The following is a 27,695-nucleotide window of genomic DNA, read 5'->3' as shown; positions in this document are numbered from 1 at the left end:
CGCTCAGACACCCACGCTCAGACACCCACGCTCAGACACCCACGCTCAGACACCCACGCTCAGACACCCACGCTCAGACACACACACTAACAGACAGACACTCACACACACACACAGACACTCACACACAAACACTCACACACAAACACTCACACACAAACACACAGACAAACACACACACAGTCACTCAGACACTCACAGACACACACCCACTCATACACACAAACACACACACCCACCCACACTCACAGACACACACACACACACACACACACTCACAGACACACACATCCACACTCACACACCCACCCACACTCACACACCCACACACACTCACTGGGTGGGTGACTGGGTTGGTATTCATTGGAAGGGAGGGGGCCTACCTGTTCCTCCAGGGCCTGCTTGTCCTCCACATGCTGCTCCATATGCCATGGGATCGGGCAGGAGTTGCGGGAGGATCGGGGGCCAGCGGGGGATGGGGGGGCCAGCGGGGGAATGGGGGGCCAGCGGGAGGATGGGGAGCCAGCGGGAGGGTGGGGGGACCAGCGGAGGATCGAGGGGCCAGCGGGAGGATCGGGAGGCCAGTGGGAGGATCGGGGGGCCAGCGGGGGGGTCAAGGTGCCAGCGGGAGGATCGGGGGGCCAGCAGGAGGATCGAGGGGACAGCGGGAGGATCGGGGGGCCAGCAGGGGGGTCGAGGTGCAAGCGGGAGGATCGGAGGGCCAGCAGGAGGATCGGGGGGGCAGCAGGAGGATCGGGGGGCAGACACAGAGAGAGAGAAAGTTATCTTGGGTTTAATATCCGCAATAACCCCCAAGATATGATCTTCCTTGATAATTCACCAGTGTTTATTAAGAGCATGTTGAATTTTGAAATATATAGGATTACACCTAGTAATAAACAGAGAATTGTCTTTATTAAAGTTATTATTCCTCAACTTAAAGAAGTAGACACTAATACTTACTTAGATCCAAGTAGTAATGATCAAGCTAAATGGATAGATAATATCCCTTACAGCCAGGTTTTAAGATAAAAAGGAACAATTCTCCAAATTCCAATTATCAATTACAAGCACAAGATTTAAAGAATACATTTGAGCAGAAAGGTTATAGAGGCCATTTGGTTACCAGACACCCACGCTCAGACACCCATGCTCAGACACACACACTCAGACACACACACTCACACACACACACTCACACACACACACAGACACTCACACACAAACACTCACACACAAACACTCACAGACAAACACACACACAGTCACTCAGACACTCACAGACACACACCCACTCATACACACAAACACACACACCCACCCACACTCACAGAGACACACACACACACACACTCACATCCACACTCACACACCCACCCACACTCACACACCCACACTCAAAGACACACACACACACACTCACTGGGTGGGTGACTGGGTTGGTATTCATTGGAAGGGAGGGGGCCTACCTGTTCCTCCAGGGCCTGCTTGTCCTCCACATGCTGCTCCATATGCCATGGGATCGGGCAGGAGTTGCGGGAGGATCGGGGGCCAGCGGGGGGATGGGGGGGCCAGCGGGGGAATGGGGGGCCAGCGGGAGGATGGGGGGCCAGCGGGAGGGTGGGGGGACCAGCGGAGGGATCGAGGGGCCAGCGGGAGGATCGGGGAGCCAGTGGGAGGATCGGGGGGCCAGCGGGGGGGTCAAGGTGCCAGCGGGAGGATCGGGGGGCCAGCAGGAGGATCGAGGGGAGAGCGGGAGGATCGGGGGGCCAGCAGGGGGGTCGAGGTGCCACGTTTATCAGCAGGCTTTACTTAAAATCCAATACAGAGTAGGTTGAAGCAACGCACAGCAAGAAGGGGGTGACAGCAGGTCTGGCAAAAATCTTCTTTATTGTGGAAGCATTAAAAATGTGGAAGGCTGCAACCTTCTACGCGTTTCGTGCAATGAAAGTTGCACTTTATCAAGAAGTCAGTTTGAACATGGTATGACACGCTATATATAGGGACAGTCTGCCGTTTTGGCGCCAAAAAAACACACTCTTTGGAATTTGCATAAGGATTGTATTACACACAGCTGTGCCAGCGCTATGCCAGAAGCGACTAATTACCTGTTCAGCCCCATGAGACATCCGCCTGCCAAACACTCCTGCTCTGTGGAACGCACAGCAGGGCAATGGAGGGCGAAATCTCGCGAGATGCGTTCCAGGGTAGTCCCGACTGCTCGCGCATGCGCAGTGTGCCTGTAAAATTGAAAAAGAAATCCCGGTCCCTTTAAAGGGAACAGCTACTGTCCTATAAGTGCGCGCATGCACATGAGTGGCTCTGTGTGTGTAAATAATGCAAGAACGGCAGAATATTGGTGTAAACCACCACCACAGGAGAGACAATGATGGTAATGCCCCATAAACCTATGGAGACACCCATAACATGTACCAAACTGATGGGGGAAGTAATACACCAACTGTGAGGCACATAAGTAGTTCTGAATTGTATAAACTTATTAGGCAGACTGTACCCCATACATACAAAATGTGTAATAATCATCAAATTAAAAACAAAAATTTAATCAAATAATATAAAAATATCTACATAACTTTTATCCTAACTTATACCTATATTAAAAACATTTAAACAGCCATCCAGAAGAACAGAGGAGAAAACTAAACAGAAAAAAGAAAAAAGAAAAAGTATTCAATAATTCCTTATCCACTATATTACAGAAAATCAAATCAAATCAAAAGAACAATTCAGAAAAAACAACTCAGAAAAAACAATCATAAGTGTCTACAGCAATTCTCCTTTGTTAACTTTTTTACAACCGTCATGAATCAATAAAGTTGTTTCCATTGAGTGAAATGTCTTGCTCAACCTAATGATATTAGAATTAACATTGTATATTGTTTTACAATTTTGGTACAACGTTGCTAACTTTTCATAAATAAACATTTTTTTATATATTAGCTACATGATTGTGCTGCTTTATTTGGAACACTAGAACCATATTGTGTAGTCATGACAATATGATACTCAGCCAGACATATTTGTTATGCTTTTATTAGATAAAAATTGAAAATGTCTATCTATTGATGTTTTATTTCAGAAAATTATTAATACTCCATTCAATATTTATTCCATCAGGAAAACGGGTTTTTAGCGTGAAGATCCAGTAGGACTCTCTACAGTCTAACCTTTTTACCAAATCTCCTCCCCTCATTTTAGGTAAAATTCTCTCCATTCCCAAGATCGAGGGGACAGCGGGAGGATCGGGGGACCAGCAGGGGGGTCGAGGTGCCAGCGGGAGGATCAGAGGGCCAGCGGGAGGATCGGGGGGGCAGCAGGAGGATCGGGGGGGCAGACACAGAGAGAGAGAAAGTTATCTTGGGTTTAATATCCGCAATAACCCCCAAGATATGATCTTCCTTGATAATTCACCAGTGTTTATTAAGAGCATGTTGAATTTTGAAATATATAGGATTACACCTAGTAATAAACAGAGAATTGTCTTTATTAAAGTTATTATTCCTCAACTTAAAGAAGTAGACACTAATACTTACTTAGATCCAAGTAGTAATGATCATGCTAAATGGATAGATAATATCCCTTACAGCCAGGTTTTAAGATAAAAAGGAACAATTCTCCAAATTCCAATTATCAATTACAAGCACAAGATTTAAAGAATACATTTGAGCAGAAAGGTTATAGAGGCCATTTGGTTACCACAGCATTCGAGTTGCATGTGAGTTGGCCAATTTCCAATTTATAAGCATTGAACGGGTCAATCTTAATAAAAGGAGGGGAGATAAATTAGGTAGGGAATTTCTTTTAACATACTGGGACTAATAGCTACTACTAATGTACTAATACCAATAAAAGTTGCCACGTTTATCAGCAGGCTTTACTTAAAATCCAGTCTGGAGGTAGAGCCGCCTTGTTGTGTGGAACCGTGGACTGGGGGGTGACCGTAATACTAATACAGTTTCTCTTGCCTCTCGCTGGAGGACCTATATTCCTGGGTTCGCCAGGTTCCATGCCTATATTAAGGAAAATTACATTGATAGAGCCAAAGGACATTTAAGGCACCAGGACCATGATCCAGTCGTCATCAAAGATAACATTCAGTTGGCATTCCCTAATGTAGAAACATTATTGAGGCAATTTTTGAATCTAGTGTTAAACTACTCAGGAAAAGGGTAATTTTCGTGATTGAAACACAAGAATGAACTACAGACAAAAATGCTGCACGAAAAGCTGTCTGCCCTAAGCATCATGTGCATGGAAAGTGACAAACTTCGTAGTGACAAACTTTTCTCCGAAAATCATGAAAGAAAATGTTTTAATATTAAAATGAATGCGATGGGCAAACATTGTTTATTTTAACTTGACACTGTTATCTTTGTCTATAACAATGCTCGTATAATGCTTTCATTCATTTCAGTTTCATGTTAAAATTTTCAATGGTCCCTTCAGTCAGAATAATAAATGTGTTTCTAATTTTTGGGGCCTTTTAAACTTGACATAGCTTAGCGGCAGCCTCAGAAGGTCAAAGTCCGCCCCTGCATACAGTCATTGTTGCTTTACCTGTATCTTATCCCATTTGTGTGGTATCCCCAGCAAGAACAACCTATATTCTACTTGTTCTCCTGCTTGGTCATCTGAAAAAGAAGGAGTATGTATAAATGATGATTATCTCCTCATGAGGATGTGGAGAAACAGAATAAGGAGCAGGGTTGCCACCACTCCGAGTTTGACCCGGAGACTATGGGTTTCGGTTAGGTATCTCCCCGCTACGGGTTGAGATTTTAAATCTCCGGGTTACTGCAGGGCCGGCTGGGATGTTTGGTGCAGGGACATGTGTGGCGCCTCAGCTCTTACCTCCTCCGGCGGCAGCATCCTCTGGCGGCATCTCCGCCTGCACGGTCCCATCAAGATGGCTCTGCCACGTCAAATGGCGTCATGACAACGGGATGTCGAATGGTGCCTTGACGTCACATCTCGTTGTCATGGCAACACCACACCATTTAACATCGCGGACCCATCTTGACGGGACAATGCGCGGGGGAGATGCTACCACCGCTGGAGAAGGTAAGAGAGGTAAATATATCAATAAAAAACCTTTTAAAAACAAAAAGAAAGTCTACGGGTCATTATCTAACAGAAGGGGGGAAACCCTGACAAGGAATGAGCAAAGAATTTCAGAGTTTCTGCTGAACATCTTCATTTTCACATTTTTTGCTGAGATAAATGAGACTGTGCAATACTGCCAACCAAATTAAATGTACCTGTCCATTCACACACAAAATACATTCTAAAGCCTGTTTGGCGATAGCAATGTTAAAATCTTCTGTACTTTATGCTGTTGTTGCTGTGGAACATTAAGGAGTTAAACATAAAACAAAACAATATTAAGTCTTTTAAAACGTTTTTTATGTAATGTCCGATGCTATTTACATTTACAGAAACCATGTGCCCACTGTAACTTTAACAGACTGCTGGGCTATTTTCTAACTGCCAGGTTGGTAAAGTCAGTACTGTGTGTCATCTAATTACAACTCATTAATCTCAGGGGGGACAGCAATTGTGTAGATTTGTTGCATAATACGTTCCTATTCTTTGCCTTAGTCGCTTACCTCCAAGTTGTTTGCTCCACACAGAGACTGTCCAGAGCTGTACATTGATCTGGATGTTTTTAACGAGTCCTTAGGTAATGTCTCCAAGGTTTCACGTTACCGGTAGTGAACATGCCAGGCTGTGCCCTTATTTTATTTAAAGGCAGTACACAGCCTTGCTTCATGCTTTTGTTCCCCAGAGGATTGATTACTCCTGGTCTGTTGGCTGTACATCCTAACACAGTAATTATAAGATTTAACAGCTCTGATGCCACCAGGCTGTATTTAAAACAGAAAGGGTGATCCAACCACGAGGGACTTAAAACCGCAGTACAATATGTTTTGAAAAATATATATTTTTGCCTTTTTTTTACCATCCCTAACTCTTACACCATACACCTACAAAGTATATGTGTGTATGTATATGTGCGTACTGTATGTCCCGTTATCTCATATACTGTATATATATATATATATATATATATATATATATATATATATATATATATACACAGTATATGAGAAAGCAGGACAGACACGATATATATATATATATATATATATATATATATATATATATATATATATATATATACACAGTATATGAGAAAGCAGGACAGACACGATATATATATATATATACATATACACACACACACATATATATATATATATAAACACAGTATATGAGAAAACAAGACAGACACTCCATGATCCAAAGATGATGGTTGAAAACCTGAACATTGGGGCAACATTCAGCAGGAGGAGGAATCCTCGGGGGAAGATAAGACGACGCAGATAATTAATTTATCAAGCAAAGTGATTAATTCCAACCACATAAATGTTTTGTCTAATGGACTGTCCTTTTGCCCCACCAGCCAAATTGATTTATTTGACTGTATAAAAGAGCTAAATCTGTTTTGCCGAAAATTATTATTACATACATTTTTCAAAAAACGGAAACAGTGGCAAATAGCAAATACCCCCCTTGAATTCCTCAATACTCAAATTTAGAAAATCTAGAAGGACTTGAGGAAGATAGTCTGAGATCACCGGGTGAGGGCCCATTTACAGATCTCAACCCCAAATCTAAATTTACTCCACCTGCTGAATGTTGCCCCAATGTTCAGGTTTTCAACCAACTGGTAACTAAGGATCTTATCCAACTGAAAAGAAACAAAGGACAACAGAATCTTACCTATCAAGAGAGAGTAGCTCTGAGAGACTTAGAAACAGATAAGACCATCATAGTCAAACCATCAGATAAGGGGGGTAACATTGTTATTCTCAATGAGGAAGACTATATACAAGAATCCAAATGTCTCCTCTCGGATAAACAATGTTACTCTCTTTTACGAACAGACCCCACAGTGTCCTATCTGAAAGAACTTAAAGTGATATTAGATTTAGGTCTAGAAGAAAAACTCATTGGTAAAAAAGAATATGATTTCATGATCATAAAGACACCCAGAATCGCAACCTTCTACCATTTGCCTAAGATTCATAAAGAGAAAAGACCTCCACCGGGAAGACCTATTGTCTCAGGCATAGGCAATATTACTGCTAACACCAATGTGTATCTAGACAGAATCTTACGCCCATTCGTTGAGACTTTACCATCGTATGTAAAGGATACAACTGATGTGCTACGCAAATTGGAAGGTGTCTATCTCAACTCTGACTCTATTCTAGTTGGTCTTGATGTGGAAGGGCTGTATTCTAGCATCCCCCACAAATTTGGTATGGATGCCGTGGCTTATTTTCTAAGAGCAAGAAATACAGATTGTACACTGCATAAGACTCTAGTCCTCAAACTGTTGGATTATGTACTGACCCACAACTTCTTCATCTTCCACAATACCCTGTATCATCAAATACAGGGTACAGCTATGGGGACCACATGTGCTCCCACCTACGCCAATTTATACCTAGGCTGGTGGGAGGCAATGGTGGTCTTCATAGAAGAGATGGAAATCTATACTGAACATGTAGAGTTGTGGATCAGATACATTGATGACATTTTCCTGATATGGAATGGTAGAGAGACACTTCTGTATACCTTTATTGATTGTCTAAACCACAACAACTTCAATCTGAAATTGACTATCCAGCTTGATAGAAACAGAATAGAATTTTTAGACATCACCATATCTAGGACTGATGTTGGTACCGTTGAGACAAGCATTTTTAGAAAGCCCACCTCGACCAACAGTCTACTTAAAGCCAACAGTCACCATCCCAAACATGTCACAAATAACATCCCTGTAGGACAGTTTTTAAGACTGCGCAGAAATCGTTCCTCCACGAAAGAATTCAACATACAAGCGAAAGACATGTCCATTAGATTTCAGATTAGAGGTTACAGTAAGAAACTAATCAAATCAGCTTACTATAGGGCATTGACATCCCCAAGAGTAGAACTTTTGGCACCTAAACAAACTATGCCTCAAGAGGATGTAATTAGATTCATTTCAACATACAATAGTCAATCACAAAGGACTAAAAACATCCTCCAAAGACACTGGCATGTCCTGCTTGGAGACTCTGATCTATGCAAAGTCCTCAGAAATATACCCACCACAGAGTATAGACGAAACAAGAACCTCAAAGATAGGCTGGTTAGCAGTCACTTTGATAAGACTCAGGCAAAAACCTGGCTTGGCACTAAACCATGTGGCTCTTTTCCATGTGCCAGATGCAAAGCCTGTTCCTTCATGGCAGTCACGAAACAATTTAAGAGCTCTAATAATTCTGACACATTTAAGATAAAAAACTTTATCAATTGCCTTACCTGCGGTACAATCTATCTCATGACCTGTGATTGCGGCATTATGTATGTAGGGAAGACTCACAGACCCCTTAAGACGAGGATATTGGAACACATTGGCAATGTCCGCAATTCCACAGACACCCCAGTTGCCAGACATGTCATTGAACAACATAAGGGGGACACTAAAGTGATGCACTTCTGTGGAATAGAACATATATCCAGAGATCTAAGAGGCGGTAACTGGGACCAACGACTGTTACAACAAGAAAGCCGATGGATATTCCAGTTGCAAACATTGGCGCCAAATGGATTAAATGAAGGGTTCATATTCTCCCCGTTCATTTAGATCCAATGTGTATTTTGCATCATGCTAACTAATAGCTCTCCATATATATATATACTTTTTGGTTGTTATTGTGATACTTACTCAATCATTTCTACACAGTACATTACACATCACACACTTTAGCAGAGGGTGAGAGACTGCGCGTGCGTCGGCATCTTGCGGGAGCGTGCGGAGGGCCGCAAGACTCCCGAGTCCTCACAGCAGGATTGAAAATGCCACTCAATGCACATCTTGACACATGTATGTGCACTTGGAGCAGCTGTTCCAAGGAGCATACAGCTGTGAGAAGTGTGAGCGGGTGGTCTCTTTAGAGTCAGAGATTGCTGATCTGAAGAGGCAACTTGCAATATTGAGGGACTTTGGCAATCTTGAAAGGGGTTTAGAGCTCACTGAGCAGGCCCTTGCTTCAACTAGTGGTGAACATGGTGGCGCTGTTAGTGAGGAGCAGGTAGATAGCTTATTTGCTGTTAGTGAGGAGCAGGTAGGTAGCTGGGTGACAGTTAGAAGGGGAAGCAGGGGCAATAGGGAGAGGCAGATCGTTTCTGAGCTGACCCATCCCAATAGATTTGCCATGTTGAGTGAAGATATTGGGAATGTCGGGGCAGAAATGGCAAGGCTGGGGGAGACTAATTCCTCTAGCAGCCAGCGGAATAGTTCCTCCAGCACAGTGGGGACTCAGAATGCTCCGATACAAAGAAAGATTGTGGTGGTAGGGGACTCCATTATTAGGAAGGTAGATAGGGAAATCTGTTGCCATGACCACATGAACCGAACAGTTTGTTGTCTCCCGGGTGCTCGGGTTCGGCACATTGCGGATTGAGTAGACAGAATGTTGGGGGGGGGGGGGGGGTTGGAATTGACCTGGCGGTCTTGGTACACGTTGGCAACAATTACAAAATTAGAGAAAGATGGAGGGTCCTAAAAAATTATTACAGGGATCTAGGCCAAAAGCTTAAGGCAAGTACCTCCAATGTAGTATTTTCTGAAATACTACCAGTGCCATGCGCTACCGCAGGGAGACAGTTAGAGATTAGGGAGGTTAATGCGTGGCTAAGAAAGTGGTGCAGGAAGGAGGGGTTTGGTTTTTTAGAGCACTGGGACTCCTTTTCTGAGAGGTGCCATCTATATTCTAGGGACGGATTGCACCTCAATGAAGAGGGATCTTCTGTGCTAGGGGGGAGAATGCTAAAAAGGTTGGAGGAGATTTTAAACTAGGATGGAGGGGGAAGGGGAATGAAACAGATAATTAACTAAATGCAATAGAGGAGGATACAAGGTGGTATGGAGGTAGAATGGGGGCAAGTGCGAGTTTGACAAGCAGTGAGACACCCATAGTAAATACAGTTAATACTAGAAAACTTCTAAAGACTAAACCAAGTGGGCGCAGAAAGAAAGGAGCAGATAAGATAATAGTACAGGCTGAAAAAAAACTGAAATGCATGCTTGCTAATGCAAGAAGCCTGACAGATAAAATGGGGGAGCTTGAATTAATAGCTGCAAGGGAACAGTATGATATCATAGGCATTACTTAAACATGGTGAGATGAAACTCATGACTGGGCAGTTAATTTAGGGGGTTATTCCCTTTTTCGGAAGGATCGACCAAATAGAAGGGAAGGTGGAGTATGTTTATATGTTAAACTGGATCTAAAACCTATTATTAGGGATGATGTTTATGAAGGGAATTATGAAAATGTAGAGACTTTGTGGATAGAAATTAGCAGTGGAGGTAAAAGTATAAAGAAAATGTTTGTGGGAATATGCAATAAACCACCAAATATCTGTGAGATCGAGGAAGCTAAAATACTTTTGCAAATGGAGAAGGCATCAAAACTGGGTCATGTTTGCATAATGGGGGATTTTAATTATCCAGACATAGACTGGGGCAATGAGATTAGCATTACAACAAAAGGAAACTGGTGTTTGGGGGTGCTTAAACACAATTATATGACCCAAATTATTGAGGAACCAACCAGGAGAGGGGCAGTACTGGATTTGGTCATATCAAACAATGTAGAAGTAATAACAAATATTTAAGTCCTGGAACATTTGGGTAACAGTGATCATAACATGGTCTCTTTTGAAATAAATGATCAAAAAACAGATTACTTGGGTTCAACAAAGACCTTAAACTTTAGAAAGGCAGATTTTAATAAACTGAGGTCTAATACATTGGGATGATGTGTTTGCAGGGAAAAATGTAGAAGATAAATGGTCAGTCTTTAAAACATTGTTAGAAAAGCACACTTATCAGTGTATACCCTTGGGTAATAAGTATAAAAGAAATAAGTCAAAACCAATGTGGCTAAATAAACAGGTAGGGGAGGAAATGGACAAGAAGAGGAAGGCGTTTAGATTCTTTAAGTCAGAAGGGACAGAGACATCGTATCAGAATTATAAGGAACTAGCTGATATACCCGGCGTTGCCCGGGCGTGGAAGGGCGGGGGGGGGTTAGGGGCGTCGAAGGGCGGGGGGGGCCAAGGGGCGTAGAAGGGTGGGGAGGGCAAAGGGCAGGGGGGCAAAGGGTAGGGAGGGGCGGGGGGGGGGCAAAGGGCAGGGATTGGCGGGGGGGGCAAAGGGCAGGGAGGGGCGGGGGGGGGCAAAGGGCAGGGAGGGGCGGGGGGGCAAAGGGCAGGGAGGGGAGGGGGGGCAAGGAGTGCAGGGGGGGGCAGGGAGGGGCGGGGGGGATGCAGGGAGGGGCGTGTTGGGCAGGGAGGGGAGGGAGGGGCAGGACAAAGGGCAGGGAGGGGCAAAGGTCAGGGAGGGGCGGGGCAAAGGTCAGGGAGGGGCGGGGGGAAAAGGGCAGGGAGGGGCGGGGGGGCAAAGGGCAGGGAGGGGCGGGGGGGCAAAGGGCAGGGAGGGGCGGGGGGGCAAAGGGCAGGGAGGGGGGGCAAGGAGTGCAGGGGGGGTAGGGAGGGGCGGGGGGGGATGCAGGGAGGGGCGTGTTGGGCAGGGAGGGGAGGGAGGGGCAGGGCAAAGGGCAGGGAGGGGCAAAGGTCAGGGAGGGGTGGGGCAAAGGGCAGGAAGGGGCGGGGGGAAAAGGGCAGGGAGGGGCGGGGGGGCAAAGGGCAGGGGGGGCAAAAGGCAGGGAGGGACGGGGTGGGCAAAGGGCAGGGAGCTGCGGGGGGGGCAAAGGGCAGGGAGGGGAGGGGGGGCAGGGAGTGCGGGGGGGGGCAGGGAGGGGCGGGTTGGGCAGGGAGGGGCAGGGAGGGGAGGGAGGGTGGGGAAAAGGGCAGGGAGGGGCAAAGGTCAGGGAGGGGCGGGGCAAAGGTCAGGGAGGGGGGGGCAAAGGTCAGGGAGGGGCGGGGCAAAGGGCAGGGTGGGGCTGAGGGCGCAGGGGGCAAAGGGCTGGGCGGGCAGGGGGCAAAGGGCTGGGGGGGCAGGGGGTGGAGGGTGGCAGGGGACAAAGGGCAGGGGGAGGGAGGGCAGGGGGCAAAGGGCAGGAGGGCAGGGGGCAAAGGGCAGGGAGGACAGGGGGAGGGAGGGCAGGGGGAAAAGGGCAGGGGGCAAAGGGCAGGGGGAGGGAGGGCAGGGGGCAAAGGCAGGGGGAGGGAGGCAGGGGGCAAAGGGCAGGGGGAGGGAGGGCAGGGGGCAAAGGGCAGTGGGAGGGAGGGCAGGGGGCAATGGGCAGGGGGAGGGAGGGCAGGGGGCAAAGGGCAGGGGGCAAAGGGCAGGGGGAGGGAGGGCAGGGGGCAAAGGGCAGGGGGAGGGAGGGCAGGGGGCAAAGGGCTGGGGGGCAGGGGGAGGAGGGGCAGGTGGAGGGTGGCAGAGGACAAAGGGCAGGGGGAGGGAGGGCAGGGGGCAAAGGGCAGGGGGAGGGAGGGCAGGGGGCAAAGGGCAGGGGGAGGGCAGGGGCAAAGGGCAGGTGGGCAGGGAGGGTAGGGGGGCAGGGAGGGTAGGGGGGGGCAAAGGGCAGGGGGAGTCAGGGACGCGGTAATTCCCCTGCGTTTCCTCACCTTGCACATGGCCGCGTTCCTTCTCCTCCACCTCGGGCTCCTCAGCGGAGAGGCTGAGACGCTCCGGTGAGGAGGTGCTGTGCCTCCCGCGGGGAGAGGCGGAGACAGCCGGAGGAGAGGCGGAGACAGCCGGAGGAGAGGCGGAGACAGCCGGAGGAGAGGCGGAGACAGCCGGAGGAGAGGCGGAGACAGCCGGAGGAGCGGGGGGAGGGGGGAGGGAGAGCGCCGGGTAAGGGAGTGGCCTATGGGTGGTGAGAGCCGTGGGGAGCGCTCTCGGGGATGGTCAGCTGGGGGAGCAGCCTATGTGAGGGGAGAGCCGCAGAGAGTGGGGGAGGGGTGTGTGTGTGTGTGTGTGTGTGTGTCCGCCTCAGGCCAATGAGAGGTGTGCGGGGGTGGGCGGGCCAAGGGAGCAATCTCATTGGCCTGGCCCAAGGTCCAATGGGATTGCCGCTAGGGACACAGGGAGGGACACAGGGAGACACATACAGACATAGACACATAAGACGCTTTCACAAATATAGAGAGATGTAACAAAAATTGCAAATGGGCAATCAAATTAGCAAAAATGGATAATGAAAAAAGGATAGAAAGTAAGGTCAACCCTAAAAAGTTCTTTAAGAACCTTAATAACAAAAAAATCAGTGTGAGAAGGGTAGGCAGCTTATTGGAGATAAGGAAAAAGCAGAGGTATTTAACAAATTCTTTGCCTCTGCATTTACCAGGGAAGAATCAAGTTCAATACTGGTGCCGCAGGAGGAAGCCACAACCTCCATATTAATGAACAATTGGTTAACTGAGGAAGAAGTTCATAAGCGACTTGAAAAAATTAAAGTAAATAAGGCACCTGGTCCCGATGGCATACATCCAAGAGTTCTCAAGGAGTTAAGCTCAGTAATAGCCAAACCATTATATTTAACATTCAAGGACTCCATTTCCACAGGCGCAGTACCACAAGATTGGCGTAAAGCAGATGTGGTGCCTATATTTAAAAAGGGAGCTAGATCACAACCGGGGAATTACAGACCCGTAAGCCTGACTTCAATAGTGGGGAACAAGTAAGAGGAAAGTTGGAGCACTACTAACGTCAGTAGAAAAAATACTGCAGGAGAGTGTGTCCCATAGAATAAAAAATATTTAATGGATCAAGGCATCAATTAAATAAGGCACCTGGCCCCGATGGCATACATCCAAGAGCTCTCAGGGAGTTAAGCTCAGTAATAGCCAAATCATTATATTTAATATTCAAGGACTCAATTTCCACAGGCTCAGTGAAGGATAGATCATGCCAAACTAAACTTCTTTTTTCTTTGAGGAGGTAAGTAGGAATTTAGACCAGGGTAATGCAGTTGATGTGGTCTACTTAGATTTTGCAAAGGCTTTTGATACAGTTTCACACAAGAGGTTGGTGTACAAAATAAAGAAAATTGGACTCAGTAATAATATATGCCTCTGGATTGAAAACTGCTTAAAGCTGCAGTTCAGTCAATATCCTGCATGTTTGTTTTTTTTAATAAATCAGTTCTGTAGTAAGAAAAAATACTTTTAGCATTTTCTGTTTTTAAAAAAACAACTTTGAAAGACCAATTTTCTTGTATTCTATTTTAACAGCCATTTGCTAAGGCACTGCCCCTTCATGTCCTGTCACAAACCCAGGCACACCCTCTAGCATTTGTCAGTGCAGGAATGCTCATGAATATTCATGAGCTTCCACTGCCAGTCAAGCAGATTATAAACAAATGCCAGCTTTTAATATGTCACCAAATTTCGACCTATCAATACATGGAAAACGAATTGAGCTGCAGCTATACTGTTCTTTAGCTAATTAGAGATTGCACACATGAAACTATTGAAGTAAAAAAATAAATGTAAAAAAAAAAAAAAAAAAAGACTGAACTGCAGCTTTAAAGGACAGACAACAGAGGGTTGTCATAAATGGAACTTTTTCAGGTTGGGCTAAAGTCGTGAGTGGAGTACCTCAGGGATCGGTAATGGGACCCCTGCTTTTTAACTTGTTTATTAATGACCTTGAGGTTGGGATCGAGAGCAAAGTCTCCATCTTTGCTGATGATACTAAATTGTGTAAGGTAATAGAATCAGAGCAGGATGTAATTTCTCTTCAGAAGGACTTGGAGAGACTGAACACGTGGGCAGGTAAATGGCAGATGAGGTTTAACACAGATAAATGTAAGGTTAGACATTTGGGATGCAAGAATAAAAAGGCGAATTACAAATTAAATGGAGATAAATTGGGGGAATCCTTGATGGAGAAGGATTTAAGAGTGCTTGTAGACAGCAGGCTTAGCAATAGTGCCCAAAGTCATGCAGTAGCTGCAAAGTCACACAAGATCTTATCTTGCACCAAACGGGTGTAACACAGTTTGCCCCCACCCAATCGCAGATAGGGACCCTGTGTGGAAATACACCTGTGTTACTGTGTGTGGTGCGTTACCTGATAGGCTCACAGAAGGCCTGAACCTCCGCCGCTGGGAGCCTGGGGTTACCTGATTCTTCGGATACAGCGCCTCCACCTGTAAGGGTTCCCAAAAGGGTGGGATGGTCCTCTTACAGGAACAATAAAAATAATGCACGCACACAATATATATGCTAGCAACCGTTTGAGACCCAGTGTCTAATAACGCGGTTGCGTATATGCCTTCTACAAGGATGCGTATGATGGCAGCTGGCCCCACACAACGGTAAGCGTCCGTGGTTACGGCTTCTCCAGTGCTTGGTGGAGTGGAGCCCTCGGAAGCAGAAGAGGGGATTTCTTCAGTCTGCGCCGTGCAGGTCATGGCTTTAGGTGGGTCGGATCTGACCTTTCTGGTCCCCTGGCAAGCGTTAGCGAAGTGCCCTTTTTGGCCACCCCTTGAAGCAGACTGGACCACTCTGAGGGGTCTCAGTCCTGGAGGCCGCCGACTCCCTCTTGGGGAAGTGGGGTGTAGCAGTAGGATTTTTGTGAGCAGAGGAATCCTCGTCGCCTTCGATTTCCTTGGCTTTTGCGATTGCTGCTCTTTTTATTTCCTCTTGATGATATCCCTTGGCAGAAGTAGCGGTTTTCTCTCGTTTCGTAGAGTCACTTGGGGTTTTGGACCGGTGCAACCGTAGATTACTCTCTTGAGCTAGTACTTTATCCATTAAATCTTCGAACTCTAGAGGCTGGTCTGGAGAGAGCGTACAACTGACTCGTATCGCCAACGGGTGCATAGGCAAGGTGCCCTGCAGAAGTTGCTGGACTCGCATGCCATCAGCTTGGGCCGCAGGAATAACCCCCTTCTTTACCAGAGGCCATAGAGCCAACTGGATCCGACGAAGAAACTCCGACACTTCTTCTCCTTCGTCTTGCGTGAGAGAGTAGAATTTAGTCAGTAATGACACAGCGTCTTTAGGAACACTGTATGTCCGGGTTAGTGCCTGGATCAGGGCTATCACATCGGCGTTAGGGTATTTATGGTCATAAAACTGCACCATATGCGTAGCAGGTGGTCGTAAGCACTCAACAATTCATTGCCGTTTTACTGCGTCAGAGCAAGTCCACTCCGGGAGCACGTGTTCCGCGTGGTCTTTCCACTCTTCAAATTCGGCCTCACCTGCCGACGTGGGTCTAATCCCTGAGAATATCTTGAGTTTACTGTATTGATGGGATTGGGAGGATTGGCTCAGGGCTTCTACTAGCTGAGGTAAAATTCCTCCCGCCACTGGGTCCACCTGGTGCAAGAGTTGCGTGGCCCGGGACTGTATACCGGATTGGAGTCTCGTACGGGTCTGTCGTTCAATGGAGTGGTACACGGATGGTGGGGGCCCAGTCTGGAAGGGGGTCTCCACTGGGGACCCAGGACTCAAAATGACTCTGGGTATAAGGGGCTCTGAATATAGTAGTGAATTTCCTGAGAGTAAAGCGTCATATTTCCCAGAAGCACGGAAAGGTCCCGGCGTGGCCTCGGAGTGGGGTATTTGGGCCGGTAATGACCTAGGCAGTTCTGAAAAAATGACTGGACATCCCGGAGGCCCGGCTCCTGGAAAGTGTAGAGCAGCAGGGGTGATATTCTCCCTTACTTCATAACGGGTTGCTATAAGGAGTAGGTACCAGCGGTATGTGGGGTTCCATTTCCACCCTATTTGACGGGCTTGAGCGAACCCAGGAAGGGATCTGACCCGATTAATGACCTCCTGAGAGGAAATGCCTGCGGGCACATCCCCCACCGCAAGCACATGGTGGGGGGACTCGTCTAGTTCCAGAGCCCAACCGCGCACTTGTTGCTTAGATGGGGAGAACATGTTGGTGAATGCAACAGCTAAATTTGGACGGAAATAGAGCACCCCAGGTCTGAGATCTCAGCAGCGCCTCCAAAATGTAACACAGTTTGCCCCCCCCCCAATCGCAGATAGGGACCCTGTGTGGAAATACACCTGTGTAAACGTGTGTGGTGCGTTACCTGATAGGCTCACAGAAGGCCTGAACCTCCGCCGCTGGGAGCCTGGGGTTACCTGATTCTTCGGATACAGCGCCTCCACCTGTAAGGGTTCCCAACGGGGTGGGATGGTCCTCTTACAGGAACAATAATAATAATGCACGCACACAATATATATGCTAGCAACCGTTTTACTATAACTAATAACCTTGGTACTCTGTACCACACAGTAATAGGCATATAACTATACGTATAGAAGTTCACCACCCACATATCAACATAGGTTGTCCCCAAAGCACCTGGGTGCTGGGCACCAATTCCCTGATGTCCCTTATGTCCAAGCCCATCCAAAGTGTTGGAGATAGCGCTATCCCGTGGAGTGTTAGTGCACTACTATACAGTAGGTACCTGCCCGGGGCTCCGGCACCCGGGTACCGCAGTATAACAGAATGGGATCCGCCTGATCCGACGTGCCGTCCGCCTATGCGTGGGGTGAATTCCGGCGTGGATAATATCACCGTACACCGTACCGTCTATACCTTGGGGCTGGTCCGTCTCCAGTCCGCAGTCACTGCGTGGCGGAGTCCTCCGTGAAGATAGTCTCTATCTAGAGGGGGTCTGCTCCCAGACCCAGTGAACAGGCAGCGCAGCAGATGAGCAGTTGCTTGGTCTAATCAAACAGCTAAAGGGGCAGATTCCTTACTTAAGGCCTGTCCCTAAAGTACCACAAGCTGGGGCAAGGATAATAGTTATCTGGGAATTAGGGGTTAACTAGGCCTAGTGCCAGGGGGTACTGCTCCCAGCACACACACACACCCTAACTCACCCAGCTCCCAGCTCCAACTGACACTCTTCAAACACTGTCTTAACTGTCATCATCTCACAGCTTCACTGGTTGCCTAGCAACATGTAAACTGCAGCCTCTGAAGCTGCTATACTCCTATCTATCTAATTGCAGCGCCCTATTGGCTAAGCTGCAGCATGTGACAATCCGAGGGATACTGGGGCTACATACTCCCCCTGGTAAAATCCCAACGGCCTCGCTTTGGACAGCATAACTTATAACTATATACACAAGAGTTATATAATAAAAATGCGGTACAAGTATATAACTTAACACCTTGCAATGCTCTACATGAGATTATACAATTGAGTGAACATTACAATAATAGAATGTATCTTGGCCCGAGACCACTGCTGAGCCTCATAGTGGGGTGCCCCAAAGGAATCGTAGGCTACCCGGTTGGGAGGGTACCTCATTCTTTGACTTCTGCAAAGCTCTGGCTCTACTCTTTCTGGAGAGTAATGCGCATAAACCTGAGGCTCAGCCTCTCCCATTGAGGGTATAAATGTCTCTGAAAAGTCTCTTTGAGGCATGAAGCATGGGCTTCTAGGGTCCAGGGGAGGACTCATTGGAATCCCCCTATTAGAGGTTGTTTGTTGTGGCCCTTTACCCGTAGCTCCTCCGGGAGGTGACTCAGAGTGTTGAGGTCCCCTTTGAGAGGGGCCCTCCCTTTGGGACGGACTAGTTCTCTGGTTATCTTCCACTTGTTCTGACTCTCCATCCAATGGTGTAGTCGGGATTCCTGGATCGCCTTCCTCCAGTTGCGGAATAGGAAGGAGGTGATTACAGTGCCAGCTTTTTACCTTGCCCTCACTGTCTCTTATACGATAGACTGGGAGACCCGGCATCTGTGATTCCACTTCATAGACTTCGTCACGCCAGCGGTCAGCCAATTTGTGTTTGCCGGGGACTCCTAGATTGCGGAGTAGAACGGCATCGCCAGGACGAATCTCCCGATGACGGACCTTATGATCATAACATCTTTAATTATCAGTGTTCAAACGGGCAGAAGCTTTCTGGGCTAACTGGTAAGCATTTTGCAGACTGTCTTGTAGCCGTTGGACGTATCTGAAGTGCGTAATGTTGGGCACCCCATCGGTAGATACCCTCAGACGTATATCCACCGGAAGTCTCGCTTCTCGCCCGAATATCAAGAAATAAGGAGTGAACCCTGTGGACTCATGGCGGGTGCAATTGTAGGCATGCACCAAAGATTCTACATGCTTACTCCCTTTGCTCTTCTGAGATCCTTTTAACGTGCCGAGCATGTCCAGGAGGGTCCTGTTGAATCTCTCCGGTAAGGCGTCTCCCTCTGGGTGGCATGGGGTGGTTCGAGACTTAGTAATATTCAGTAGTTTGAGCAGCTCCTTAATGAGATTACTTTCGAAGTCCCGACCTTGGTCCGAATGCAGACGGTTTGGCAGTCCGTAATGGATAAAGCATTGTTCCCATAGTACTTTAGCTACTGTGATGGCTTTCTGGTCCTTGGTGGGGAAGGCCTGAGCGTAGCGAGTATAATGATCCGTGATGACCAACACGTTACCGATGCCTCTGGTATCTGGTTCAATACACAGAAAATCCATACACACCAAGTCCCTGGGACCCGAACTTTTCAGATGAGCCATGGTGGCGGCTCTGGTAGGGAGGGTCTTGAGTTGGATGCATCGGGAGCACCGTCGACAGTGTCGCTCCACTGATTCACGCATCCGAGGCCAGAAGAACCGATCTCGCACCAACCCAAAAGTCTTGTCTACGCCCAGATGGCCATGATCATCGTCTAAGGCTTTCAGGACCAGATATTGTAAGTTTTGGGGTAGGACCAATTGTTTCCTCTCTGGATGGTCATGGTATTGTACCACTCTGTAGAGTAGACTGTTGTACAGCTGGAATTTGTCAGCTTCTCGCATGAGTATCGCCACAAGGTCGCTGGGAGCACGCTTCAGCATGTCAAGTTTGTTTTTCTGCACCACCTGGCTGATAAGGCCCGCTACAGGGTCCTTTACCTGATATTGTATCATATCTTTCCACGAGATAATTTTATCAGGGGTGACGTTCATCCCATCGGGGTCACAATAGGCAGCAGGTAGAGCCTTGGATTGACATCCCAAGTAATCCATGACACGTAATTCAGAGAAGGCTACTTTATTCCCTACAATAGCTGCTGTGTTGCACATGGCTCGCATTCCTGGCCCAGGAATCTCTTCCCAAATGTTATCATCCAGAGTGGCCTCTAGTCCTGGTCTTCTGGATAGGGCATCAGCTCCGATGTTTAGAGGCCCAGGCATGTACTTCAAGGTGAACATGTAGTTTGAGAGAGCTGCTAGCCATCGATGGCAGGTAGCGTCCAGTTTGGCGGTCGACATTATGTCAACGGATTATTGTCTGTACGCACTTCAAAGGTGACCCCATACAGGTAGTCGTGGAGTTTATCCCCAATTGCCCACTTAAGGGCAAGGAATTCCAGCTTATGGACGGGATAGTTCTGTTCGCTGGGGGTTAAACTGCGGCTGACATAGGCCACTGGTCGGAGACCGGACGGATATTTCTGGTGGAGTACTGCTCCTAGCCCGTTGAGGCTTGCATCCACATGAAGGACGTAGGGTCGTTCTGGATCAGCGTAAGCGAGAACGGTGTTTCTGTTAAACATCTCTTCAGATCAAGGAATGCTTGTTCACAGGTGTCTGTCCACTTGTCGTCGAACGGCAATCTCACAGAGGTGACAGGTCGCCCCGTATCTTCTGGGTATATCTTGAGAAGATTGTTAAGAACTTTGGTTCTGCTGGAATACCCTTCTACAAAACGGCGGTACTATCCGCAGAATTCTAGGAATGAGCGTAGCTCCATGACATTTCCGGGTCTTGGCCATTCCATCACTGATTCAATTTTGGCGGGATCTGTGGCTATCCCCTCGGCGGATACTATATGCCCCACGTAGGTCACTGAGGTACGGCAGAATCGACATTTATCCAAGGATAACTTCAGACCTTCTTGCCCCAGTCGAATCAACACCTTCATTAGCCGTGCCTCATGTTCTTCCAAAGTCTTGCCAAAGACAATGATATCATCCAGATAAACGAGACATTCCCAGGGGTTCATGTCTCCGATTGTCTTTTCCATCAACCGCTGGAAAGTTGCTGGAGCTCCACAAATGCCTTGGGGCATGCAAGTGAATTGGTAGAAGCCAAGGTGGCATATGAAAGCCGTCTTCTTCTGGTCTTCTGCACTCATAGGCACCTGGTAGTATCCAGACCTCAAGTCTAATACACTGAACCACTGACTTCCCAACAGCGCATTGAGAATTTCTTCAATTCGTGGCAGGGTAAACTGATCAGGTATGGTACGGTTGTTCAGGGTCCGGTAATCGACACACAATCGCACCGACCCGTTCTTCTTCCGCACCACCACAATCGGCAATGCGTAGGGGCTACAGGATTCAGTCACGATGTCCGCCACTTCCATCTCTCGTAACACGTCTCTCACATCCTCCACATCTCGAGGGGCGATATGACGGGATCGTTCCCGAAACGGGGTGGTGTCACTTAGCCGGATAGTGTGTTGGGCGTTTAGGCTACAGCCCACATCCATTTCACTAGTGTAGCATACATCCTTTCGTTCTTCCAACTTGGCAGTCAAACGAGCCCTCCATGCAGCGGACAAGGCGGATTCCCCGAAGTCAAAGTCCATCTCCGTGGGCTGCTTCGGCTGTGCTGCATCGTCTACTTGGGTGGACATCATATCGACAGAGGTAACAGGGTATATCCGACCCAATCGTTGTCCCTGGTCTAAGGGCATGGGATAGGGAGAGATGTTGTGAACATAAACCTTGACGTTCATAGGCATTCCGCCCTTCCACTCTCGGATTTCAGGCACAGGTCGGTAGCCGCGATAGGCATCCTCTTTGGGCGCACTTTCTAAGGAGAACAGCTGATCGGCTTCGTCTCGCTCTGGGTAACAGCATTCCCTGTACATGACTTCTACTCCCCCTGGTGGAATCACTGTCACTCCTTGGTGAGTATTGAATAAGTCCCCGTATTCTACTTCATCCAGGTTCAGACAGTCTTCTTCCGTCATACTGGGTTGGATGGGTAGAGCCGATAGGGGTAGTTCACAGGCCTCTTTCAGGTAGGCTCGGAATACTGCCCGTACCACGTCGGTATTTGTTCCCAGGATGATCGGAGCGCTGGGATGTTCTTGAGGCTCTGGGCATATCAACACCTCCACGTCCATTGGGTGGGACTTGCCAGTATTCAACTGTAGTATGGCCAGCCGTAGCTTTACCACGCCGTCGATGAGGTAGTCCTCATGACTGAGTCCCCACAGTCTCATGGTATCCGCAGTTTGCAATGGCAGGTGACTCAGATGTTGATCATAGAACGAGCGATACACAGTGGTCACTTGAGACCCAGTGGTCACTTGAGACCCAGTGTCTAATAACGTGGTTACGTATATGCCTTCTACGAGGATGCGTATGATGGCAGCTGGCCCCACACGAAGGTAAGCGTCCGTTGTTACGGCTTCTCCAGTGCTTGGCGGAGTGGAGCCCTCGGATGCAGAAGAGGGGATTTCTTCAGTCTGCGCCGTGCTGGTCATGGCTTTAGGTGGGTCGGATCTGACCTTTCTGGTCCCCTGGCAAGCGTTAGCGAAGTGCCCTTTTTGGCCACCCCTTGAAGCAGACTGGACCACTCTGAGGGGTCTCAGCCCTGGAGGCCGCCGACTCCCTCTTGGGGAAGTGGGGTGTAGCAGTAGGATTTTTGTGAGCAGAGGAATCCTCGTCGCCTTCGATTTCCTTGGCTTTTGCGATTGCTGCTCTTTTTATTTCCTCTTGATGATATCCCTTGGCAGAAGAAGCGGTTTTCTCTCGTTTCGTAGAGTCACTTGGGGTTTTGGACCGGTGCAACCGTAGATTACTCTCTTGAGCTAGTACTTTATCGATTAAATCTTCGAACTCTAGAGGCTGGTCTGGAGAGAGCGTACAACTGACTCGTTTCGCCACCGGGCGCATAGGCAAGGTGCCCTGCAGAAGTTGCTGGACTCGCATGCCATCAGCTTGGGCCGCAGGAATAACCCCCTTCTTTACCAGAGGCCGTAGAGCCAACTGGATCCGACGAAGAAACTCCGACACTTCTTCTCCTTCGTCTTGCGTGAGAGAGTAGAATTTAGCCAGTAATGACACGGCGTCTTTAGGAACACCGTATGTCCAGGTTAGTGCCTGAATCAGGGCTGTCGCATTGGCGTTAGGGTGTTTATGGTCGTAAAACTGCACCATATGCGTAGCAGGTGGTCGTAAGCACTCAATAATTCGTTGCCGTTTTACTGCGTCAGAGCAAGTCCACTCCGGGAGCACGTGTTCCGCGTGGTCTTTCCACTCTTCAAATTCGGCCTCACCTGCCGGCGTGGGTCTAATCCCTGAGAATATCTTGAGTTTACTGTATTGATGGGATTGGGAGGATTGGCTCAGGGCTTCTACTAGCGGAGGTAAAATTCCTCCCGCCACTGGGTCCACCTGGTGCAAGAGTTGCGTGGCCCGGGACTGTATACCTGATTGGAGTGTCGTACGGGTCTGTCGTTCAATGGAGTGGTACACGGATGGTGGGGGCCCAGTCTGGAGGGGGGTCTCCACTGGGGATCCGGGACTGAAAATTACTCTGGGTATCACGGGTTCTGAACATAGTAGTGAATTTCCTGAGAGTAAAGCGTCATATTTCCCAGAAGCACGGAAAGGTCCCGGCGTGGCCTCGGAGTGGGGTAATTGGGCCGGTAATGACCTAGGCAGTTCAGAAAAAATGACTGGACATCCCGGAGGCCAGGCTCCCGAAAAGTGTAGAGCAGCAGGGGTGATATTCTCCCTTACTTCATAACGGGTTGCTATAAGGAGTATGTACCAGCGGTATGTGGGGTTCAATTTCCGCCCTAGTTGACGGGCTTGAGCGAACCCAGGAAGGGATCTGACCCGATTAATGACCTCCTGAGAGGAAATGCCTGCGGGCACATCCCCCACCGCGAGCACATGGTGGGGGGGACTCGTCTAGTTCCAGCGCCCAACCGCGCACTTGTTCCTTAGACGGGGAGAACATGTTGGTGAATGCAACAGCTAAATTTGGACGGTAATAGAGCACCCCAGGTCTGAGATCTCAGCAGCGCCTCCAAAATGTAACACAGTTTGCCCCCCCCACAATCGCAGATAGGGAACCTGTGTGGAAATACACCTGTGTAAACGTGTGTGGTGCGTTACCTGATAGGCTCACAGAAGGCCTGAACCTCCGCCGCTGGGAGCCTGGGGTTACCTGATTCTTCGGATACAGCGCCTCCACCTGTAAGGGTTCCCAACGGGGTGGGATGGTCCTCTTACAGGAACAATAATAATAATGCACGCACACAATATATATGCTAGCAACCGTTTTACTATAACTAATAACCTTGGTACTCTGTACCACACAGTAATAGGCATATAACTATACGTATAGAAGTTCACCACCCACATATCAACATAGGTGTCCCCAAAGTACCTGGGTGCTGGGCACCAATTCCCTGATGTCCCTTATGTCCAAGCCCCCCCAAAGTGTTGGAGAAAGCGCTATCCCGTGGAGTGTTAGTGCACTACTATACTGTAGGTACCTGCCCGGGGCTCCGGCACCCGGGTACCGCAGTATAACAGAATGGGATCCGCCTGATCCGACGTGCCGTCCGCTACGCGTGGGGTGAATTCCGGCGTGGATAATATCACTATACACCGTACCGTCTATACCTTGGGGCTGGTCCGTCTCCAGTCCGCAGGCCACAGTCACTGCGTGGCGGAGTCCTCCGTGAAGATAGTCTCTATCTAGAGGGGGTATGCTCCCAGAGCCAGTGATCAGGCAGCACAGCAGATGAGCAGTTGCTTGGTCTAATCAAACAGCTAAGGGGGCAGATTCCTTACTTAAGGCCTGTCCCTAAAGTACCACAAGCTGGGGCAAGGATAATAGTTATCTGGGAATTAGGGGGTAACTAGGCCTAGTGCCAGGGGCTACTTCTCCCTGCACACACACACCCTAACTCACCCAGCTCCCAGCTCCAACTGACACTCTTCAAACACTGTCTTAACTGTCATCATCTCACAGCTTCACTTGTTGCCCAGCAACATGTAAACTGCAGCCTTTGAAGCTGCTATACTCCTATCTAATTGCAGCCACCCTATTGGCTAAGCTGCAGCATGTGACAATCCCCTGAGGGATACCGGGGCTACACGAGCAATGGATGGAAGGGAAGTAAACATAATTATGCCACTTTACAAAGCATTAGTAAGACCACACCTTGAATATGGAGTACAGTTTTGGGCACCAATCCTAAGAAAAGACATTATGGAACAAGAGTGCAGAGAAGAGCCACCAAATTAATAAAGAGGATGGACAATCTAATTTATGAGGAGAGAGTAGCTAAATTAGATTTATTTACATTAGAAAAGAGGCGTCTAAGAGGGGATATGATAACTATATACAAATATATTCGGGGACAATACAAGGAGCTTTCAAAAGAACTATTCATCCGAAGGTCAGTACAAAGGACTCGTGGCCATCCCTTAAGTTGGAGGAAAGGAGATTTCACCAGCAACAAAGGAAAGGGTTCTTTACAGTAAGGGCAGTAAAATGTGGAATTCATTACCCATGGAGACTGTGATGACAGATACAATAGATTTGTTAAAAAAAAAAAGGTTGGGCATCTTTTTAGATAGGAAAGGTATACAGGGATATATCAAATAAGTATACATGGGAAGGATGTTGATCCAGGGATTAATCCGATTGCCAATTCTTGGTGTCAGGAAGAAATTTATTTTTCCCCTTATGAGATATCATTGGATGATGTGACTCTGGGGTTTTTTGTGCGCCTTCCTCTGGATCAATAAGTAAGTATAGATATAGGATAAAGTATCTGTTGTCTAAATTTAGCATAGGTTGAACTTGATGGACGGAAGTCTTTTTTCAACCTCATCTACTATGTATTGTATGTCTTTATTTATATAGCGTCATAAATGTACATAGCGCTTCACAGTAGTAATACATATCATATAAATAACAAATAATATAAATAACAGATCATGGGAATAAGTGCTTCAAACATAAAAGTAACATTAAGGAAGAGGAGTCCCTGCTCCGAGGAGCTTACAATCTAATTGGTAGGTAGGGAGAACGTACAGACACAGCAGGAGGGAATTCTAGTAAGTGCGTCTGCAGGGGGCCAAGCTATATGTATCATGTGTCCAGGATTATCCAGTGCTATTCATATGCTTCTTTAAGCAGATGTGTCTTAAGGTGGGTAACTATGTAACTATCAATTATCCCTGCCCCACTAGATATTGTGGGGGAACAGGACAGTCCTTTTAGGGGATCTGCTGGTTCTTCTCCTCTTGGTGTCAGCGCCTCCAGACATAGTGAGTTCAGCAGAGCTGAAGGCAGTCCCACCATGTCAACCTTTTACCCCCAATACCTCTGTCCAACAGACTGCCGCCGAGCCAGAAGTATCAATGAGGATGATCTTTATTGTAGCAGCCACTGCGGGTGTCATTACAGCGTATGCTTCAGTGAATAGGATAGATCCCTGGCTTCTGGATGGTACTGGCCTGCGGGTAATATTGAGGTCTGGCTAGAGTAGCTTGTTGCCCTGAGCCCATGAGGCTGAGCACGTCTCCTTCCCAGCCGGGAGGAGACGTCTCCAACACTCTCCCAACCCATGCAGGGGCAGGCAGGAAACCAACTGAAGGTCTCACCCGTAAGGGGCTAAACTTCAATCTATAATGTAGTCACTTCCTTCCCATGTATACATGTGGGAGGGCCCAGTATCTGTACCATTATTGGCTATCACAGATGCCTGTGTCATCTCCATTCCCGTCACTCAGGAAGTCAGCATGAAGAGGGGGAAACCCCCATAGGATAGCCTGTCACTGTCAACATCTTATTAGAACTTACATGACAGGGTTTAAGGTAGAGAGATAGCTGGACCAGCCATGGCTATACAGGATAATGGAAAAAGAACTCACTTTTTAGGAAGTCTTGTTCAGTCCTGGGAGGTCCTATGATGTGCAGTCCGCTGTGAGTGGATAACAGGAACAAAGTAGGAATAAACTGAGCACTATCCAGAATAACAAAGGATCCAGAGGGGGCTCACTCATACAAATGAAAAAGACTTTAATGGATCATACAGAAGACCCCTACAGAGGCAGCATAAACACACAATGCATTTCGCGCATGTGGTGCTTCATCATGGTGAATGTAACCTCTACTTTGCTCCAGTAAGATATTGTCATTTGCATATCACAGCAACTTTTAAAGACCAAACAAAATTGCTACCTAAAAACACTTTTTTGCAGTTTGGACTTTTTTTTTTTAATACAGAAAAAGGACTATTAGAGTGCTTTTGCCATTTATCTTGAAAGGTTCCTTCTCACAGTTTCATGAATAGGCTCCACAGAGTGAGATTTCTATGGGAACACCAGAATTAAAAAGTTAGAAACGTGGTCCCCATGAGACACATTGAATACCGAGGATGAAGGGCTGAGCATTTACAGACATGGGTGGTGAACCAACATTCATTTGGCCTGCAATTTCCCTAAAAGGTGCCTATACTTATTGATTAGCAACTGGTATCTTACTTTGCAACACAACAAAAGCAGCGCTCTTCCATGTTGGTTGGCACACGTCTGCGTTAAGAAATACCTGCCAACCAAGACGCGACAGCGGCGTAATGACGTCACACACTAATGGACGCACAGACACGCCTTTGAGATCTTTCCG

General features: G+C 47.7%; 1 long non-coding RNA gene across 1 annotated transcript; it reads right to left on the bottom strand.

Annotated features, from left to right (window-relative positions):
* Positions 1-1,946: 1,946 nt before the first annotated feature.
* Positions 1,947-27,615, bottom strand: LOC142471532 (uncharacterized). The gene is made up of 4 exons (XR_012789497.1): positions 27,554-27,615; positions 26,942-26,991; positions 4,579-4,652; positions 1,947-2,660 (listed from the first exon to the last, which is right to left on the bottom strand). It is a non-coding gene; the product is annotated as an uncharacterized LOC142471532 (long non-coding RNA).
* Between the last annotated feature and the right edge of the window lie 80 nt (positions 27,616-27,695).

This window comes from Ascaphus truei, chromosome 1, assembly GCF_040206685.1.
Source record: "Ascaphus truei isolate aAscTru1 chromosome 1, aAscTru1.hap1, whole genome shotgun sequence".
Lineage (NCBI taxonomy): Eukaryota > Metazoa > Chordata > Amphibia > Anura > Ascaphidae > Ascaphus > Ascaphus truei.
This window is presented reverse-complemented; position numbering and strand designations above follow the sequence as displayed.